General features: G+C 44.8%; 1 non-coding gene across 1 annotated transcript; it reads left to right on the top strand.

Moving 5' to 3' along the window:
• Nucleotides 1–16,953: 16,953 nt before the first annotated feature.
• Nucleotides 16,954–17,026, top strand: TRNAA-AGC (transfer RNA alanine (anticodon AGC)). Its single transcript has one exon. It is a non-coding gene; the product is annotated as a tRNA-Ala (tRNA).
• Nucleotides 17,027–19,775: the final 2,749 nt, after the last annotated feature.

The raw sequence follows: 19,775 nt of genomic DNA on the forward strand, positions 1-19,775 counted from the left end.
GGTTTATCGCGCTAAGCTACTACTTCAAATATGGACGACCAACTAGCCCAACAGTCAACTCTTCTAGATGTCCTTGTCCTCTCGTAACGAGGGACGCCGCCAGAGCATGTGTTCTAAATTGCATGTCCCCCCGCAGCTATGACAGTGTGAGCTAAAAACGTCCGGGAATGAAGAGTGCATGAAGGTCAGAAGACCAGGATAAGAGCTAGTCTGAAGCATCCTAATGGTTATAGCTTGAGGTCCTGTGAGCTTTTTATGTGGTGGGGAAGATATTCTTCTCTCCAGATAGAAATGTTTTGTGAATTCATTAAAGGTGATAGAGTGTCCCGGAACTCTTGGACACTGGACTGTGACAAGGCTCCTCCTCCCGCGGGGAGAGCTAGTCCGCGCGCCTGGGAGTGGGCAGTGTCATTGAGATTGGTGGGCGAGTCCATATTTAAACCCAAGTTTGCCGGAAACCAAGTGATCGTGTGTGGAGTGATTGCCCTGTTCCCGAGAATACTATGGGCTTCTTTCGCGACGGAGGCCGAAGCGAACGCCCTGACTGCCGATCTGGAGTCTGTGTATATTTGCGTTCTGTTGTCGCGCACAAGAGCCAAAGCAATAACAACCTGCTCCGCTTTAGAAGAAGTTGTCCCAGCCGCCGAGGCTGCCGAAACAGCATGGCCTCTGTGATCCGTTACCACTATGGCAAAGTGAGATGAATGGCCATATTGAGCCGCATCCACAAAACAGACCGATTGATAGAGTAGTTTCCTGCGAGGAAATTTGTCAAATGCTTTTGAAGAATCGACGAACATAGGGTCAATTTGTGCACCATCGTTCATTTATGCTGCAAAGTTATGGGTTGTTTCTATCAGCTGAGTACACGCCGAGAATCCTTTTATAAAACCGGGCGGATATTTGGTTAAAAATTGTAATTATCAAGGAAATTTTGCAGTTGATTATGTGTAGTGTGTTCGAGTAATTTGCAACTTGTGGATGTTAGCTACGGAAAGAAGAATGATGGGTGTAACGTTAAGGGATAAGGAAAGAGCAGATTGGGTGAGGGAACAAACGCGAGTTAATGACATCTTAGTTGAAATCAAGAAAAAGAAATGGGCATGGGCAGGACGTGTAATGAGGAGGGAAGACAACCGATGGTCATTAAGGGTTACGGAATGGATTCCAAGGGAAGGGAAGCGTAGCAGGGGGCGGCAGAAAGTCAGGTGGGTGGATGAGATTAAGAAGTTTGCAGGGAGAACATGGCCACAATTAGTACATGACCGGGGTTGTTGGAGAAGTATGGCAGAGGCCTTTGCCCTGCAGTGGGCGTAACCATGCTGCTGCTGCTGCTGATGATGATGATAAAAAGGCAATGTCTCGGCGAGTGTTCAAGGATTGTTATGAAACCTTAACTTTTATTTGTGTTACACTAGACTGGTAGCTGTAATCGTTTATGATGGAGCGGCTTTCTCTGTTCTGGATCCCTTCTAGCGTTTCAATGAGGTTTTTCTGGTGAGGGGACCAAATGGGAGATGCATACTCGAGCTTGGGAAAAACGAGTGTTAGGTAAGCTAGCTTGCGAACATTTGAAGGAACATCTCCTAAGTTGCGTCGCAAGTACCCCAACGATTGGGAGGATTAGCTGAAATGGACGTGATATGCTTGACGTGATTGTTAGCGAATGAACATCAAAGAACAAATATCTAACAATATAAATAACGCGGTAAATGAAACAATACGACTGGGTGAAGTAGCAAAAAAGGAGCACAAATAAATTATACAAATGATAGCTCGTGAGGAAAAGAAGTCCCTGACAATGTTAACGCAATACAAGACAAACAAACAAACGAAAACTATACCACTTCGCTTAGTTGTGATGAATTATGGAAATAATGTGCATAAGCGTGCTTCGAAGGATACAGAGTCAACAATGTCAACTATATCATTTAGTAGGTTATTCCAATGCTGAATGGGACGTGGTAACGAGGGAGAATTGGAAGCATTGGTTCGGCCAATGATACGCTGGAAACGGAGATGATTATGCAGACGCCGATATGCACGAGATGGACGAGGAAGCGGCAGGGTGGACGGGTGTGTGCTACGGACTAATTTGTGAAATCGACAAAGCAATGCTATGCTTCTTCGTAATTCGAAAGATGAGAGGGATACAGATGGCTTAATGCTAGTCACGCTAGAATCGCGGTGATAATCTCTGACAATGAAGCGGGCGGCGTGGTTTTGGACTGACTCGAGAGTCGCGATTAGGTAAGCTTGATGAGGTGACCAGATAGGGGCTGCGAATTCCAGTTGTGGCCTTACGAATGTCTGATAGGCGATTCGTCTGGTGAGGGCAGGAGCATCGCGCAGGTTACGTTTAAAATAACCGAGCGTGCGTTACGCTTTAGCAGTTATTTTTTCGAAGTGCGCCGACCATGACAGGTTAGGTGTAAGGAGAATGCCGAGGTACTTGTATGAGTTGGTGCGTGTGACGGGCTTCTTATACAGTGAGTAATCGAAAGCGGAAAATGTCTTTTTGCGGGTGAATGTTATTAGTTTGCATTTGTCAGTGTTTAGGGTCATTTGCCAAGAAGAGCATCAGTTAGTAATACGGTCAAGGTCTCGTTGAAGAGCGACGTGATCGGAAGGTGAGCAGATTTGACGATAGATCACACAATCGTCAGCGATCAAGCGAATGGATGACGTTATCGCAGATGGTAGGTCGTTAATATAGATCAGAAGAAGTAATGGTCCGAGTACACTTCCTTGTGGTACACCAGATGTTTCATCCCTGACACTGGAAATGAAGTTATCGACGACAGTGAATTCCTTACTGAATGACAAGAAATTTTTTATCCAAGGTACTGTTAGGGAATCGATGTTTAAGCATGAAAGTTTAGCTATGAGATGGCAATGAGCAACGCGATCGAAAGCCTTAGCGAAATCTATGAAAATGTAATCTGTCTGTCGTCTCGTATCCATGTGTAGGAAAATATCTGTAGTCAATTCGATTGGTTGCGTTTCACGTGATAGTCCTTTTCTAAAACCATGCTAATGTTTAAAGAATAACTTGTTAGTTTCCAAGTGATTTGCTAAGTTTGAAAACATTATGTGTTCTAGTAGCTTACCGGGAACGCCTGTTAGTGATATTGGGCGGCAATTGTTAACAGCGCTTTTATCGCAGGACTTTAAAAAAAGTATAACTTTACCGACCTTCCAGTCATACGGAACTTCCCCTGATGAGATGCACTGTTGAGAGAGAGAGAGAGAGAGAGAGAGAGATAGAGAAACAAGCGAGAAAGAACTGTGCTAGAGGGAACTACTGTATATTTTAAGATATCTGAGTTTATATCGTCCATGCCGGAAGAAGTTGACATGTTGAGGTTGTTGATCAGCTCAACAACACCATTCATTGTTATATTGACAGGGGCCATGTATGGATAATCGAGTTCGATGGGTGTGGGTATTTTCGAATGGGCTTCCGTTGTAAATACGGCCGTGAAGTAATTGTTAAAGATAGATGCTGAAAGTTCTCGTGCAATCGGCAAGCCAGAAATATCAAGTAGTTGTGAAATGTTGGAATCTTTGACGGGAGAGATCGTTTTCCAAACTTTTTTTGGGTTGTTTTGAAGCAGTGATTGCAGATCGCAAGAGAAATACTTTTTTCTTGGCTTGACGCAGGGCACTAGAGTAGCCTTCATCACAAAACTTATGTTTGCTTCAAGATACAGGTGTGTCCACACGTTTGGCAGTCCAGTAGAGAGGCTTCTTTTTATTTTTTAGAGCACGAAGAGCTTTACTGAACCATGGTTTCGATAAGTTAACGCAAAATGAAACCATTGGTATATGCGCATGTGGTACTTTCATTAAATTTTCTTTGTACAGGCCCCAATTCTCGTTCCCTGTCCGCTCAGAAAAAGTTGCCAAGAATGACGATGTGAAGCTTTCCGAACCGTTGTTAATAGCGCTGACATTTGCCCTTCTGTAATCAAATACTTGTTCAGTTTCCAGGTGACGTGAGCGTTGGAGGTGTATGAACTGTGAATGAATCGTAATAACCAGTGGTCACTTGACCCATACGCAAAAGCGATGGTCTTAACGCTCTCGGGCGCGGACGATAGAACAATATCCAAAATTTTATTGAAACCAGTTGGTTGGTCGGTTAATTGCACAAGTGAAAAATCAAGTGCAAGTTGAACGAACTCACAAGATGCACTTGATTAGGCTCACATATTTTGCCAGTCAATTTTTGGACAGGTAAGGTCTCCAAGAAGAAAAATGTCAGCTTTGTTATATTTTGATCGAACAGAGGTAATGTTATCGTGCAATTCGGAAATGAAGCTGTAGGAGCTAGCGGATGGTCTGTAGCATATACCATAAATTGTATTCGATTGGGGAAATGATACGCAGGCCCACAGAATTTCGAGACTCGCTCGAAGGCATCGACGCAAGAAATGACGTGATATGTTTGTTTTTTCTTTTTTTTTATGGCGAGCAATACCCTACCACCTCTTCTGTCGTCCCTATCTCTGACATAGATAATGTAAACGTTAGAATCGGGTAGGACTTCGCCATCCGTAATTTCAGAGCTGAGCCAAGCTTCCGTAAGTGCCAATATGTCGCATTCACAGTCATCTAAATATAACGTAATTTCATTGCGTTTAGGCAGAATGCTACGAATGTTAGTTAATGATATGGATAGGTGCGAGGGCACCATAGGCTCATGCGGTGAATTCTTTTTTTTTTTTTCTCAGGTGCACGTGTTCCCAGTCTAGGTATCAGGGTATCAGTGTAGGGGAACTACAGCGGCTGGCGCTGCGTCGTACGTGTGCACATTGTTATCGATTCTTAGTTTATCGAGGGTTAGCTTAAATTGCGCGTTTTTGGATTTTGCGAAGTCAATGAGCTTGCGTCGAGCGATGCGGGTTTGCGTAGAAATATTCTCGCTAACACCAAAATTAGTGTTCTTGACCGTGTAGCCTTTTTCCATTATTCGCAGCTGATCCTTAAAAAAATGCCAACTTGACAATGACCGGTCTATTCTTCTCATCGTTGTATTCGCCGAGGCGATGCGCGCGGTCTGTTTGAGCTGGATCGATAGTGATACCAAGCTGTTGGTTACATATGTCAATGACTTACGATTCTGATGATGACCATGATTCGCTTTTGTCATCTGTGATTCCAAAGAACAGCAAGTTGCAGCGGCGAAGTCTATTTTCTGTGTCTCCACAGGGCGATTGTATTGTCTTTAACTGTGTGGAAATGCATTTAGCTATGTTCAGTGAGTCGGGCGATGTATTGTTGACAGAACTTTTCACTGGCACAATATCGACTTCTGCAGCACGAAGCCTAGTCGACATCTGGTTTAGCTCGACATCAACTGACGCCTGCCAATTCTTTAGTGTTCGCAGGTCATTACGAATGTCGTCCTGGCAGGATTCAATACGTTGCAGAGTTGTAAGAACGTTATCCAGCACATCCAACCCATGGTTTGATGCGATATCACCGGATAGAAGTACATATACATAAAGAAAACAAGTTTTTGCAACGCTTCAGTAAACGACAGTAGCTCAATGGGGCACGACACCGCAAAAAGACAGCGGTTGCTACTTTTCAGACAAGAACAGCAATTCAAGTAGCCAAGCTGAAACGTGTTTCAGGTTAGTAAAAAGAGATTCTAAATAATCTTTAAGTGAATTCGCTATTAATTCAAAATCCGTTACCTGTTCCCCGTTAATTTCGAAGCTCCCAGTCTAAGAATTCAGGCGATATTGTTCTCCAAATCTTCAGGTCATGCTGTAATAAAACTAGGTAGTGATTACCTGTAGTAACGTGTTTCGTCTACGGCCACTTGATTCTTAATTTCAGAGGACGAACCTGAAATTAGATTTTCACGATACGACGCCTTGGAGCAAGATTTTTCTCTTCTTAAGTCTCTTTAGCCGCCTCCGTAAATTCAGTATCTCCCTAGAAATGCCAGTATCTCCCCATCCAATGTCAGATTCCTGTGATCCAAGTTCGCCTGATGATTGCCTTCGAATCCGGTTCCCAGATATCACACAGCAGCGAGGTGATGTGAACCACTAGACCACAGACCACCCAGTGATCCAAGTTGGCGGGAAAACGGTAAAGACACAGGCAGAAAGACAGCGAGCCACTCAGATAGAGAGCTATCGGAAAGTGCTTGAAGTGCACTAATAATGCTAATCGCAATAAAATGGCAATGGCGTCAAAATAAGCACACGCCGAGTCCGACCGTCCTACGTCTCACTGTACAGGCGCAACCTACAGTTTTTGCTGCAGCAGTCACGGATCAGTTCACCCAATCTACGACGCAGTAAGACCTCTGGCACACACATATACCTCCGCTGACTATGAAGTGGTAACCAGCTTCGTGACAAGATGCGATGAATGCTTCTTCCTTCGAATATGGGAGGTGGTCGAAGTCGAATGGTCAAAATTATTCCGGAACTGTCCACTGCCCGTCAGAACCCACTATCGAGTTTGGCGGCATTAAACTACACAATTTATTTATCCTTCTTTTCCCCTGCCGTAAAAAAGACAAAAGAAACTGCTCCTGTGGAGGTGCTCGCATGGTATCGATCCCAGTACCTCTCGCATGTTAAGCGAGTCCTCTACCTCCTGAGCTACACGCCCAATTTTTTTTCATGATTTTTATTTCAGGCACACATGACTCTTTCGATAAACAAACATAAATGAGCCAAGAAATCTATTCTAGATACATACACATCCACAGAGCACTGTAGAGATCCTCTTCATTCTTGAAACATGCTGCTCAAGTCGTGGTCAGTATTCACAAACAACACTAATACGGGGCTAAGGATAAGCACCTTACCAATACAGAATACCAATCTGCAGCAAATTCTATTTGTTCGTATATATCTTTCATTTGCACGATCGTTTGAATAAATTAAGTTGCTGATAAAATTACGAACTGGGTATTTCGTTCCAACATGTTTGTTTTCCACAGGCTATGCATTCCAATGACCATAAACCTATCAAATGGTACGACAGGGAACGCGTAGAATTGGAAAGGTATATTCATCGCTTTTAATTTTTATTTTATGAATATTGCAATCACCATGTGGCGATCTTAGCAGGGTGATACAAGCTTAATTAATACAATTGTATCCACAGAAAGTGCACAGGTTAATAAACTATTGTATGAATGAATGCAAAGCATACAGGTTGGAAACACACCATTTTACACCAAGGAATTAAAACACTGTCACCGGAAACATGATACAAACAAAATAACGTCACTGTATCCGTGATAAAAGGAAGTTAATTTTGGCGCAGAGATGACGTTATTTTTTCGCTGGTTCCAGTCCACTATTGCACGCGCGACAAATACCTGAACGACTTGCTACGTGAGGAGAAGGCAGATACAGTGAAATTCTGTCTTTGCCGAGTAGCTTATCCGGACGAGATGGATACGATTTCCGTTATGTCAATCTCGCAATGGCCCTCTAATATTGGCGATAAGAATTTCCGTCGCGAACAAGATTTTTTTTTTTTTGTGCCAGAGAAGAAAGATCAGCCCTCTTTAAAAGCTCTGTAATTGACGTTGTCCTAAATGTGTTATAAATTAAACGCACCGCTCTTCTTCGTACCTGTTGTAGATTGGCGATGTTGGTTTTCGTAAAAGGGTCCCATATCATTGCAGTGTAATCTGAAATTGGCAGCACAACTGATTTGTAAGCCAAGGAGTGAACAGAAGGGGAGGAAAGCTTAAGTGCTCGCCTGAGGAAGAAGAGCTTACGGTTCGCATTTGCAGTGACAGAATTAATATCAGTATTCCAGCTGGGATCGTTCGAAATCCACAGCCCTAAATATTTACAGTTACTAACCTCAGAGAGGAAAGTGTTATTAATACTGTAGTGAAAATGTGAATGTTTCTTTTTATGTTTTATCCTCATGAAAAGTATTCTTTCAACGCTTATCACCATCTGCGATTCGACACCAAGAAGCAATTTTCTGAAGAGAGAGAGAGAGAAATTTATTTAAAGAAAGGCAGAGAGGTCGGCCTGAGCTATAACTTGCTCTGGTCTGCTACTCTACACTGGGGAAAAGGGACGGGGAGGGAAAGGGCTGATGAATGATGATGGTATAAGGAAGAGATGCGTATATACAAATTCAGAGAGTTGTGGTATCTGTAAAGCTGTGTGTCCAGCCCAGTGGCTTGGAGAAAAGCTATAGCGGCTCTTCTTACTAGGGATGCGCTGTTTGCATTAGGCCAAGGACCTAAAAGAAGCTCGTCTGATAGCTGTCTCTCATGGATCTTTGCAATCGAAGAGACAAGTTGCTGTCGTTCTTGCGCGTACGCGGGACACGCACAAAATATATGTTTAAGTGTTTCTGGCACCTCACAGCATTCACAGTTTGGGCTAGTATCACTGGCACCTATCATGTGTCTATAACAGTTGGTGAATGCAACACCAAGGCGAATCCGGTGCACCATGCTCGTATGGCTTCTTTTGAGTTTGTGAGGCATACGAAATTTCATTTCCTGGTCCCATTTTTGTAATCGCTTGTGTCGTCGATCTGGCTGGGTCCAGTGTTCCAACGTAGAGTTGCGGTTTACGTGACGAAGTAGGGCGTTTGTGTCTGTTCGTGAGCACGGAATGCGTACTTCACATGCATTATCTAAAGCATTTTTCGCTTCAGCGTCTGCCTGTTCGTTCCCGATTAGGTCACAGTGTGAGGGTATCCGCTGAAAGGTGACACTGTGGCCATCTGTACTTGCGTGGTCGAGACGCTCTGTAATTCTATAGCCATGGAATAATACGGGCTCCGTCTGAGGACAGAGTCAATCGTTTGAAGAGCTTGCTTGCAATCGCAGAATATTGTCCATGTGCGAGGAGGCTCCTCGGAGAGAAATCGAAGTGCCTCGCGGATAGCAACAAGTTCTGCGGCAGTTGATGTTGAGCTATGGTCTAGTTTAAACCGCCGAGCGATGATGATATGTGGAATGACGAAGGCTGCAGTGGAGGCATATGGTGTAACAGAGCCATCGGTATACACGTGTACATTGTCTCCGTACTTTGCAGAAATGTGCAACAGGGTGAGTTGCCTGAGGCCAATAGATGCAACGGATGACTTTTTAGTAATTCCAGGGATCTGCAATGTAACGACAGGTTTAGGCAGAACCCACGGGGGTATTTTCTGAAGGGCACTGTTCAGCAATACTTGATTCGAATTGGCATAAATTTCGGAGTTCGAAACACAATCGTTGGCAAAAAGTTTAATATGAAATGCAATACCTCGTACAATATCAATGGTATATAGGATAATCAAAAGTGGCCCTATCACTGAGCAGTGGAGTACTCATGAATCTACCGTTACTGGTGCAGATACGCTGTTACCAATGGAAACAAATTGTTTGCTGTGGGTTAGGCATACATCAGTCCATTCAATTAGCTGATTATTTTTGAAAACATTATGTAATTTATAGAGTATCTTTCTTGTGAGGGGAACCTTGTCAGGTGCTTTTGAAAGATACATGAACATAGCATCAACTTGTGTAGCATTGTTTATTGATGTTTCAAGATGGCTGATTGTTTCTGTCAGCTGAGTACTCGCCGAGAATCCTTTTCTAAAACCATGTTGTTGTTTGGCTATAAAATTATGGTTATCAAGAAAATTTTGCATTTGATTATGTATAATATGTTCGAGTAATTTGCAAGTTGTGGATGTTAATGAAATCGGATGATAGAAATGTTGTTTCTCCTTCCACTTTTAGTTACCGGTTTGGTTGTGGCGATCACCCATTCATTGGATAGTTCACTGTCGTGTAATGATTTATTAAATAAAACGTGCAAATATTTGGACACCCACTCGTCGTATAATTGAAGAAACGAATTGGGGTTATTGTCTGGCCCCGGTACGTGACTTACGTGACTTCCGGTACGAGAAGATTTCTAGTGCGAAACTTGCACTGTTTGTTCAATGGTTGGTGAAGGATATGAAGAAGAGAATGAATGGATTGAAAAAGTACATTGCGGGGCCCCTTAAATAGGCCCACTAAAACCGTAGGCGGGATCTTGCTCACGTCAACGTCACGTGACATGCACTGAGTCGCCGTCGTTGCTTCGCGGCTGCTCCTTCTCTCAGGGACGATGTTGCACCTGCTTGCCTCCTCTGGTGGCAACCACTCAAGACAATCATAGCAAATCGGGAATCCATCCTACGTTTCGATTAGGCATGGTCTTTGAGCATCCTTTTTGCTTTAGCTGTTACACGCCAACCGTAACACCGCGCATTCCGGGCAGCAAACAAAAGCGCTGAATTCTAAGTGCGTTGACCTCCTCGACTTTGTGACGCGACGGGCGAGCACAAAAGCTTCTGCTAAAAACAAAGAGAATAAAACATAAACGTAGGCTCTGCGGACGGGGAACGTGCGCTAGGATTCAATGCCCAGATTAACAGCGTGGTACACACCACAGTTGCACATACCCGTCGACCCAAAGTGAAATCCAAGAGGGTCATGGAAGTGTGGCAGTTTCACGTGCCCAGTAATCCAAGTTGGTATGAACGAGGTTCATTGAACGGCGGCACGTAAGTTGTAGCACACGCTCAGTAACACAAGTTGGCGGAAATACGGCACATATGCAATGTCAGATTCCCGGGATCCAAGTTGGCCCGACGATCGCCTTCGGATCCGGTTCCCTCATATCAGACAGCAGCGGGATGCTGTGAACCACTAGACCACAGACCATCCAGTGATCCAGATTGGCGGGAAAACGGTAGAGACACAGGCAGAAAGACAGGAAGCCACACAGATAGACAGCTATCGGAAAGTGCTTGAAGTGCCCTAATAATGGTAATCGCAATAAAATGACAATGGCGTCAAAACAAGCACACGCCGAGTCGGACCGTCCTACGTCTCACTGTACAGGCCCAACCTATACATGTTTCTGCTGGAACGGTCAGGGATCAGTTCACCAAATCTACGACGCAATAAGACCACCGAAACACACATATACCTCCACTGACCATGAAGTGGTAACCAGCTTCGTGACAAGATGCGATGAACGCTTCTTCCTTCGAACATGGGAGGTGGCGGGTTCCAACACCTTGAGGTGTATATTGCGAACCCACTACCGGTGAAACCGTGATTACGTGCAGCTGTAGTTGGCGTCTCTGCGTGGGGCGCGCAATCAGCCGCACGGCGAACTAGCCCAGGAGGTAGTTGATAATAGTGGAGGCTGTTCGACACGGTGTCACTTTGATTCCGGCTGCGGAGTCGAATCTCGGCAGAACAACGTGCGTGGCATCAATATGGGCAGGAGAGACTTGGGGTGGGAAAAGGTGTTAAGGGTTTGGTGCCACGCGAACGACAAACGTCTCTGTTGAGAAAAAGAAGACACGCAACAACAAAATAATTTGGCTCGCTGGTTCTCCCAAGCCCCGCCAGTGACACACAGGCTAATTTTGTACGCAAACATTCCAAACGCGGTCTGTTGTGGTGGTTAACAACCACGCCATCTTGTTTTTGCCATTCTTACGATGCTTCATGTATTTAACAGGGGTAAGCGTGCACGCTTCTTACTTTATTTGTTTTGTGCACTTCGGAGACCACGCTCCGGTTTAGTGGCTGCAGCCTTTGTGCTAGATGCCAATTAACTGTCATAGGGAAGCGCGATGGAGTAGTTCCGCGATAGACAGCGCCGCGCAAACGACAAACGTCTCTGCTGAGAAAAAAACCGAGTGTTAACCACGTTCGCCCGTCCACCCTCGTACGCTTTCGCTCATACCTCACGGCGACGGCGAAGGCAACGGCAGAAATCCGCCTGGAGTGTCCATATAATTGCTATCGCAATGAAAGGCTGCGAACCTTCGAACTTTTGGAGGAAGTCGAACGCACGATGTTTGGTGAATTCAGGCACCGTTATTTAAAGTCGAGGTGATTAAAGCACTCGCACCCACGATCTTTGGTGGGAGTCGAACTCACGACCTTTGGTTTTCAATAAGGCGAAGTTATTCAATGCACATTTCATTAAGGTAGTGTGAATTAAGGCACTCTAACCCACGCCATTTGGTTGGTGTCGAAGTCGAGTGCAAGAACCCCTACTGGTCAAAGTTATTCCGGAACTGTCCACTGTCCCTCAGAACCGACTATCGAGTTTGGGGGCTATAAACTCCACAATTGTCCTTTTTTCTCATGCTGCAAAAAAGAAAAAAAAACAGTGCTCCAGTAGAGGTGCTTGGTATCAATCCCTGTACTTCTCGCATGCTAAGCGAGTGCTCTACCTCCTGATGTACACCCCTGATTTTTTTTTTCATGATTTTTATTTCAGGCACTCCTGACTCCTGCGGGAAACAAACAGATAAACGAGCTAAGAAGTCTATTATAGATGCACGGTGACAAAGAGAAATGCACGGAGCACTGTATAGTTCCTCTTAATTTTTGAAATGAGCTGCTCACGTCGCAGTCAATTTTCACAAGCAACGCTAATATTGGGCTAATGATAAGCACCTTACCCATACAGTATACCCATCTGGACGAAATTCGATTTGTTCGTATAGATCTTTTATCTGGACGATCGTATGAATAAAATGAGTTGTTCATGAAATTATGAGCTCGATATTTCTATCCAACATGCTTGTTTTTCAGTGCATGCGTTCCAATGACTATATAAACCTGTCAAACGGTACGACAGAGAACGCGTGGGATTGGAGAGGTACATCCGACGCTTTCTGTATTTATTTTATTAATACTGCGCTGATTTTAGCCGGGTGGTACAGGCTTAAGTAATATAATGGTATGTACTAAAAGTGCACAGGTTTACAAAGTATTATATAAATAAATACAAGGCATACAGGTCGGGCACACACAAGGTTACACCAAAGAAGTAAAGCACTGTCACTGGAAGCATGATACAAGCAAAATAACATCACTGAAAACATGGTAGGAAGGATGTTAATGTTGGCGCAGACACGACGTTATTTCTTAGCTGATTCCAGCCCACTATTGTGCGCGGGGATAATGAACACTTGAACGAGTTGCTACGCGAGGAGAAGGGAGTGATAGTGAAATTCTATCTTTGCCGAGTAGCGCGCCCGGACGAGAAGGATACGATATCAGTTATGTCAATCTTGCAAGGCTCCATATTAGTGGATATAATAATTTTAATCGCGAACAACGATTTCTTTCGGTCGGAGAACGTCTACACCGCGGGCCGCTCCCACGTGGGGACAGTCAAGCCTAACCTAACCGCCGTATCGCAGGCTCTCTGGACAGCCCAAAGCTGACGGTGATATTCCCAGCTCCTGATGGCCGAGTTCCACTTCTGTTCAGCGATATCCTTATCTGAAGTAGTAGCTTAGCGCGAATAAAACCACGGACACAAGGAAGACAGACAAGGACGAGCGCTACCCTAGTCTTCCTTGTGTCCGTGGTTTATCGCGCTAAGCTACTACTTCAAATATGGACGACCAACTAGCCCAACAGTCAACTCTTCTAGATGTCCTTGTCCTCTCGTAACGAGGGACGCCGCCAGAGCATGTGTTCTAAATTGCATGTCCCCCCGCAGCTATGACAGTGTGAGCTAAAAACGTCCGGGAATGAAGAGTGCATGAAGGTCAGAAGACCAGGATAAGAGCTAGTCTGAAGCATCCTAATGGTTATAGCTTGAGGTCCTGTGAGCTTTTTATGTGGTGGGGAAGATATTCTTCTCTCCAGATAGAAATGTTTTGTGAATTCATTAAAGGTGATAGAGTGTCCCGGAACTCTTTTACACTGGACTGTGACAAGGCTCCTCCTCCCGCGGGGAGAGCTAGTCCGCGCGCCTGGGAGTGGGCAGTGTCATTGAGATTGGTGGGCGAGTCCATATTTAAACCCAAGTTTGCCGGAAACCAAGTGATCGTATATGGAGTGATTGCCCTGTTCCCGAGAATACTATGGGCTTCTTTCGCGACGGAGGCCGAAGCGAACGCCCTGACTGCCGATCTGGAGTCTGTGTATATTTGCGTTTTGTTGTCGCGCACAAGAGCCAAAGCAATAACAACCTGTTCCGCTTTAGAAGAAGTTGTCCCAGCCGCCGAGGCTGCCGAAACAGCATGGCCTCTGTGATCCGTTACCACTATGGCAAAGTGAGATGAATGGCCATATTGAGCCGCATCCACAAAACAGAAGGATTGATAGAGTAGTGTCTTGTGAGGAAATTGGTCAAATCCTTTTGAATATCGACGAACAAAGTTTCCATTTGTGCACCATTGTTCATGTATGCTTCAAAGTCATGGGTTGTTTCTATCAGCTGACTGCACGTCCAGTCTCTTTTTCTAAACCCGGGCGGATATTTGGTTAAAAAATTATGATTATCAAGAAAATTTAGCAGTTGATTATGTATAGTGTGTTCGACTAATTTGCAACTTGTGGATGTTAACGAAATCGGGTGATAGTTCTTAAGTTTGTTTCTCCTTCCACTTTTATGTAATGGTTTCATTCTTGCTGTCACCCAGTCATTGATTAGTTCACCGTCCCGTAATGATTTATTAAATGAAACGTGCGAATACTTATACCCCCCCTCGGCGTATTTTTGAAGAAACGAATTTGGGTTGTTGTCTGGCCCCCTGTGACTTCTTTATATTCAGCTTTAACAGCATGCTGGAGATACCTTATTCTGAGGTCATGAGGTCTGGCATACGGCACCATCAGCTTTTATTTATTTATTTATTTATTTATTTATTTATTTATTTATTTATTTATTTATTTATTTATTCAGTTACCTCACAGGATCCCGAAGGAATATTACGTGAGGGGAAGATACCGGGAATTAACAAAAAGAAAGGAGCACAAAGAAACGAATTGTTGTCTGGCCGCGGTACGTGACTTCTTTACATTCAGTTTTAACAACATGTTGAAATCAAATCCAGGCCATGGCGGTTGCATTTCGATGGGGGCGAAATTCGAAAACACCCGTGTAGTTAGATTTACGCGCACGTTAAAGAACACCAGGTGGTCGAAATTTCGGAGTCCTCCACTACGGCGTGCTTCATAATCAGAAAGTAGTTTCGGCACGTAAAACCCCATAATTTAATTAAAAAAAACCTGTTGAAGACACCTTCTTTTGATATTATGAGGTCTGGCATACGTGGTAAGGAGATATAAAAAAAAGGATGGCAGTATCATCTTTAGTAAAAATAGATTTGAAGTGGTCGTTAAATGATTTGGATATAATTCAAAATCAGTTACTTGTTCAGCGTTCATTTCGAAGGTCCCAGAATGATTTAGGCGTAATAGTTCTTCAAACTTTTCCAGTGATGCTGTAATGAAACTAGGTTCTGGTTACCGTAGTAAAGTGTTTCGTCTATGCCCACTTGATTCTTAATTTCAGAGGACAAACATGAAATTAAATTTTCACAATACGAGGCGTTGGAGCAAGATTTTCTATTCTTGTCTCTTTAGCTGCATCCGTAATTTCAGTTTCGCCCTGAAAATGCACGGATTCTTACTTTCGGTTTGTTAAGAATGTCTGGCACAAAATGCGTACAGCTGTATGAATGCAGCTGTACAGCTGTGGGCTTAATTGAGTTCGAACGGCTGAAACGAAGAAGCTGCGCCCAGACACACGCGCTCTCACTGTACGAAGTTGTAGCACACGCTCAGTAACACAAGTGGGCGGAAATACGGCACGTATGCAATGTCAGATTCCCGTGATCCAAGTTGGCCCGACGATCGCCTTCGGATCCGTTTCCCTGATGTCAGACAGCAGCGAGATGCTGTGAACCACTAGACCACAGACCACCCAGTGATCAAAGTTGGCGGGAGAATGGTAGAGACAGAGGCAGAAAGACAGGAAGCCACATAGATAGACAGCTGTGGAAAGTGCTTGAGGTGCCCTAATAATGCTAATCGCAATACAATGACAATGGCGTGAAAACAAGCACACGCCGAGTCCGATCGTCCTACGTCTCACTGTACAGGCGCAACCTGCTGTTTCTGCTGCACCGGTCAGGGATCAGTGACCAATGACACACACATATACCTCCGCTGTCTATGAAGTGGTAACCAGCTTCGTGACAAGATGCGATGAATGCTTCTTCCTTCGAATATGGGAGGTGGCGGGTTCAAACACCTTTATGTGTATATTGCGAACCCACTACCGGTGAAACCGTGATTATGTGCAGCTGTAGTTGGCGTCTCTGCGTGGAGCGCGTAATCAGCCGCACGGCGAACTAGCCCAGGAGATCGTTGACAATAGTGGAGGCTGTTCGACACGGTGTCACTTTGAATCCGCCTGCGGAGTCGAATCTCGGCAGAACAACGTGCGGGGCATCAATATGGGCAGGAGAGACTTGGGGTGGGAAAAGGTGTTAAGGGTTTGGTGCCGCGCAAAGGAGAAACGTCTCTGTTGAGAAAAAGAAGACACGCAACAACAAAATAATTTGGCTCGCTGGTTCTCCCAAGCCCCGCCAGCGACACACAGGCCGAGTTTGTACTCAGACGTTTCAAACACAATCTGTTGTGGTGGTTCAGCAAAAGAACTGCACCCTTTTGTTTTAATGCGTTAGCCCTCTTACGGTCCCTCATGCACTTTACAGATGCTCTGTATGTATGCGTGCAGGCTTGCTTGTTTGTTTTGCGCATTTCGGGGGCCACGGGCCGCTTTCGCGGCGGCAGTGCTAGATTGCAGTGCTGGATTGCAGTTTTTCACGTCTTCGGTGTGGATTGACCGGCTCAGTCTGACAGCAGGTGACTAATTGTGTGCTGTCTCGAGAACTTGGTTTAATTTGCACTTTAAATTGTGTCAGCTTCCACAAGAAATGCTCCTCCACAGTGGCGCTGCCGGAGAGGTCGGTTTTTCCCGAGATTGTGCAACAGGTCGCCGCTCACGTTCCATCGTTTTCTACGTTCTGAAACGAGGTCATGAGAGCGCGTAGCTTTCTCTCTCCCAGTTCGATCTCGTTTACCGCTTAAAACGATACCCGAGTGCTTCTTCGTCGTCTGGGGGTGTAGCTCAGATGGTAGAGCGCTCGCTTAGCATGCGAGAGGTACTGGGATCGATACCCAGCACCTCCACTTTTTCTTTCTTTACTGCATGATCTCTTTTTTCTTCACGCGACCATTTCAGTAACCAATAAATTATTGCACATTACACACACTATATAATAGGTTTAGAGCTTTCTGATGTAAAGTAGGTAATTTTATTAAAGCGAGATTGTCTAGTGGCTCGACCAAAGTGATGCTTAATGCCTTCTCCAAGTTTATCCCGCAAACCACATTTTTTTTTTGTTTGAAGCACATTGCGTTGAGCCATTAAGCATTACTTGCCAGCTAATACACGTGTCATCCGTGGCATCGTTTAACTATACCTCTAACTTCCCGCTTGTCTCGTTTTGTGTCCTTGGGTTGTCGTTGCGATCGCCTATCAGGTACTGTGGGGTGCTAGTGCAAACGGCAGAGTGCCTGGCCACAAAATATTGATACCTCTAATTGTTGCTTCAGCTCATGGGAACTTCAGAATAGCTCAAAGATTTAGACTAGCACAAAATTATCAGTGCCGATGAAACAGACAGGAAGGTCTTAAATCTTGTCCTTGTTTTTATATCTCAAGCGCGCAAATTGGTAAGAATTTTTTTTTGCAGAAATTCCGCGGTGAAATGTATTAGATTCCGACAATTCAAGTAGTGCGAGATTCCCTGTTTGTGTCGTAATGATTGACAGCTGTATTCGCGCTACGTTGATGACATGACCAAGGGCCAAACACTGAGGCGACTAGAATGGTAAGCGTTACTTCATGTTTAAACACAGTATTGTACAGCGATTGGCGTAGTGTCACCTTGTCACGGTAAGAACATTGTTTTACAGGCTTCCTTGACGTCATGTTGGTTTTGTGACATTAATCAGTGGACTATTTTCTCACTGACCTGGTAAAACATGTATGTAGTAGCGCATGCAGGCTTTTGACAAAGTGTAGCCGTAACTCTTTATAAAAAAAAACATTGTCGCATACTTCATTACGCTTATCAATAAATGATGCTACGAAAGGGGGGGGGGGGTCTGTATGCAAATGAGAAGAACAGATGGACGTCAGGCTGTACTACTTCTGCGGCCGCTTGATGACTAATGCACTGCGCACTCCAACGGATGCTTTTTTAGCTCTACCGTCACGCCGACGTATATGTTTTCAAAAGTACACAGGGATACACGGTAATATGTACACAGTGTGGCCGATTTTCCTTCATTTTTCTGTTCCCTGAAAAACCGAACACTTAGTAGGGTATCCGTACTATCGTTGGTTGAAAAAAAAAAAAACCTACTTTGTATTCTAGACGTAGGAACGCATGTGATCACTCGACGCGGCGTGTTTGTTCAGCTCCTCTAGGGAGACAAGAGACTGTCAAGTTTCTGGAATTCGGTGACGTCAGCCGGATACTCACGTTCACATCTTACCGAGCTTCTGTCAAAATACACCATAAACGTGATTGAGTGGAATAGCTACCCGCTTTTATCGAAACAGTTAAGGCTAGTTCATGGTTAACAGGAAGATGAAGATATGAAGGGATCAAGAATAGGCGAAAAATAGAATCTTCAATGAAAGAATGAATGAATTATTTAATCATTTTTATTTACCATATCTCAGTATTCTAAGTGGAGCCAACATTTCGACAGAGACATTTCTCAGGATCTTGGCAGCAGGGTGAGGATTCTCTTCTTTCCCGCATTTTTATCCTGCAGGACAAAAATTTGGCCCGGTATCTAACCGCTGTCTGCCAATAAAGATAAAACGGCATATAGATTTCGACGTGCTATGCATATCTTCAGCGTGTTTCTATACATTACAGCAGAGGAAGATAGTTTGCCGAGGAGGCCACCGTCGCTCTAGCGGTTGCCGAAGACAGCAGGACTGGGCGCTCGCTAGTAATCCCGGATTCTCAGGACACCTGCCGGGTGGTAGTACCAATCGTACCAGTGGTAGTATAGGGGCAAGAGCAGCCGGCATCTTAAAGTCTGGTGGCGAAAGCAAAGAAAGACGCCAGATAATTGGCGCCCCAGTGCATGAGGGCATTGCTGCGAATCTGCAAGCCGCTCTCATACGCCGGCCTAGAGAGATCAGAACATTCCTTTTGATCCTCCAGGCGGGTTCTTGCAGCGGTTCCAAACCGTGGGCCATCTTCGCCAGCGTTTCAGCTTTACGGTGGCCGTGCAACCAGATCAGAAGTCCGTTCCATTCTTTCAACAGAAGATACCCGAAGAAAGGCAGTGAGGTTTAACGAGACACTAGTCTGGTTTGCTACCCTGTACTGGGAGAGAGGGGTGCAGGGACGAAACGAGAGAGAAAGGGAGAAAAAGATCCCCGACCACGCTCACGGGTGAAGAGGCGCGGCAAGTCTACATGCGGTCGCAGAGACCTGTCGGTTAGTGGTTCTACGGTAATTATCTCGTTGCTTATTGCGCCAGCGACGCTGACGACATTGGTCCTTCCAACTTACATGCCGATTCTTTTATTCCGGTAACAAGCACTGTACGCCACCACCTGCCTGCCCACATCGCTTCAGTCACTCACGTTACCGCCTTCAAGACAGCCCTTGATCGTTAATATTGGGCCCATTATCTGTTGGAATTATTTGTCATTTTCCCCCCACTCCTTTCTACAATGCATATGCCTAGAGAGTAAACAAATAAATAAATGTGTATGCCGATGTGGGTTTGAGAAGTTAGGAGATTTAGGTGCACGTTAAAGAACCCCAGGTGGTCGAAATTTCCGGAGTCCCCCACTACGGCGTGCCTCATAATCAGAAAGTGGTTTTGGCACGTAAAACCCTAT

This window comes from Dermacentor andersoni, chromosome 9 (genome assembly GCF_023375885.2).
Source record: "Dermacentor andersoni chromosome 9, qqDerAnde1_hic_scaffold, whole genome shotgun sequence".
NCBI lineage: Eukaryota > Metazoa > Arthropoda > Arachnida > Ixodida > Ixodidae > Dermacentor > Dermacentor andersoni.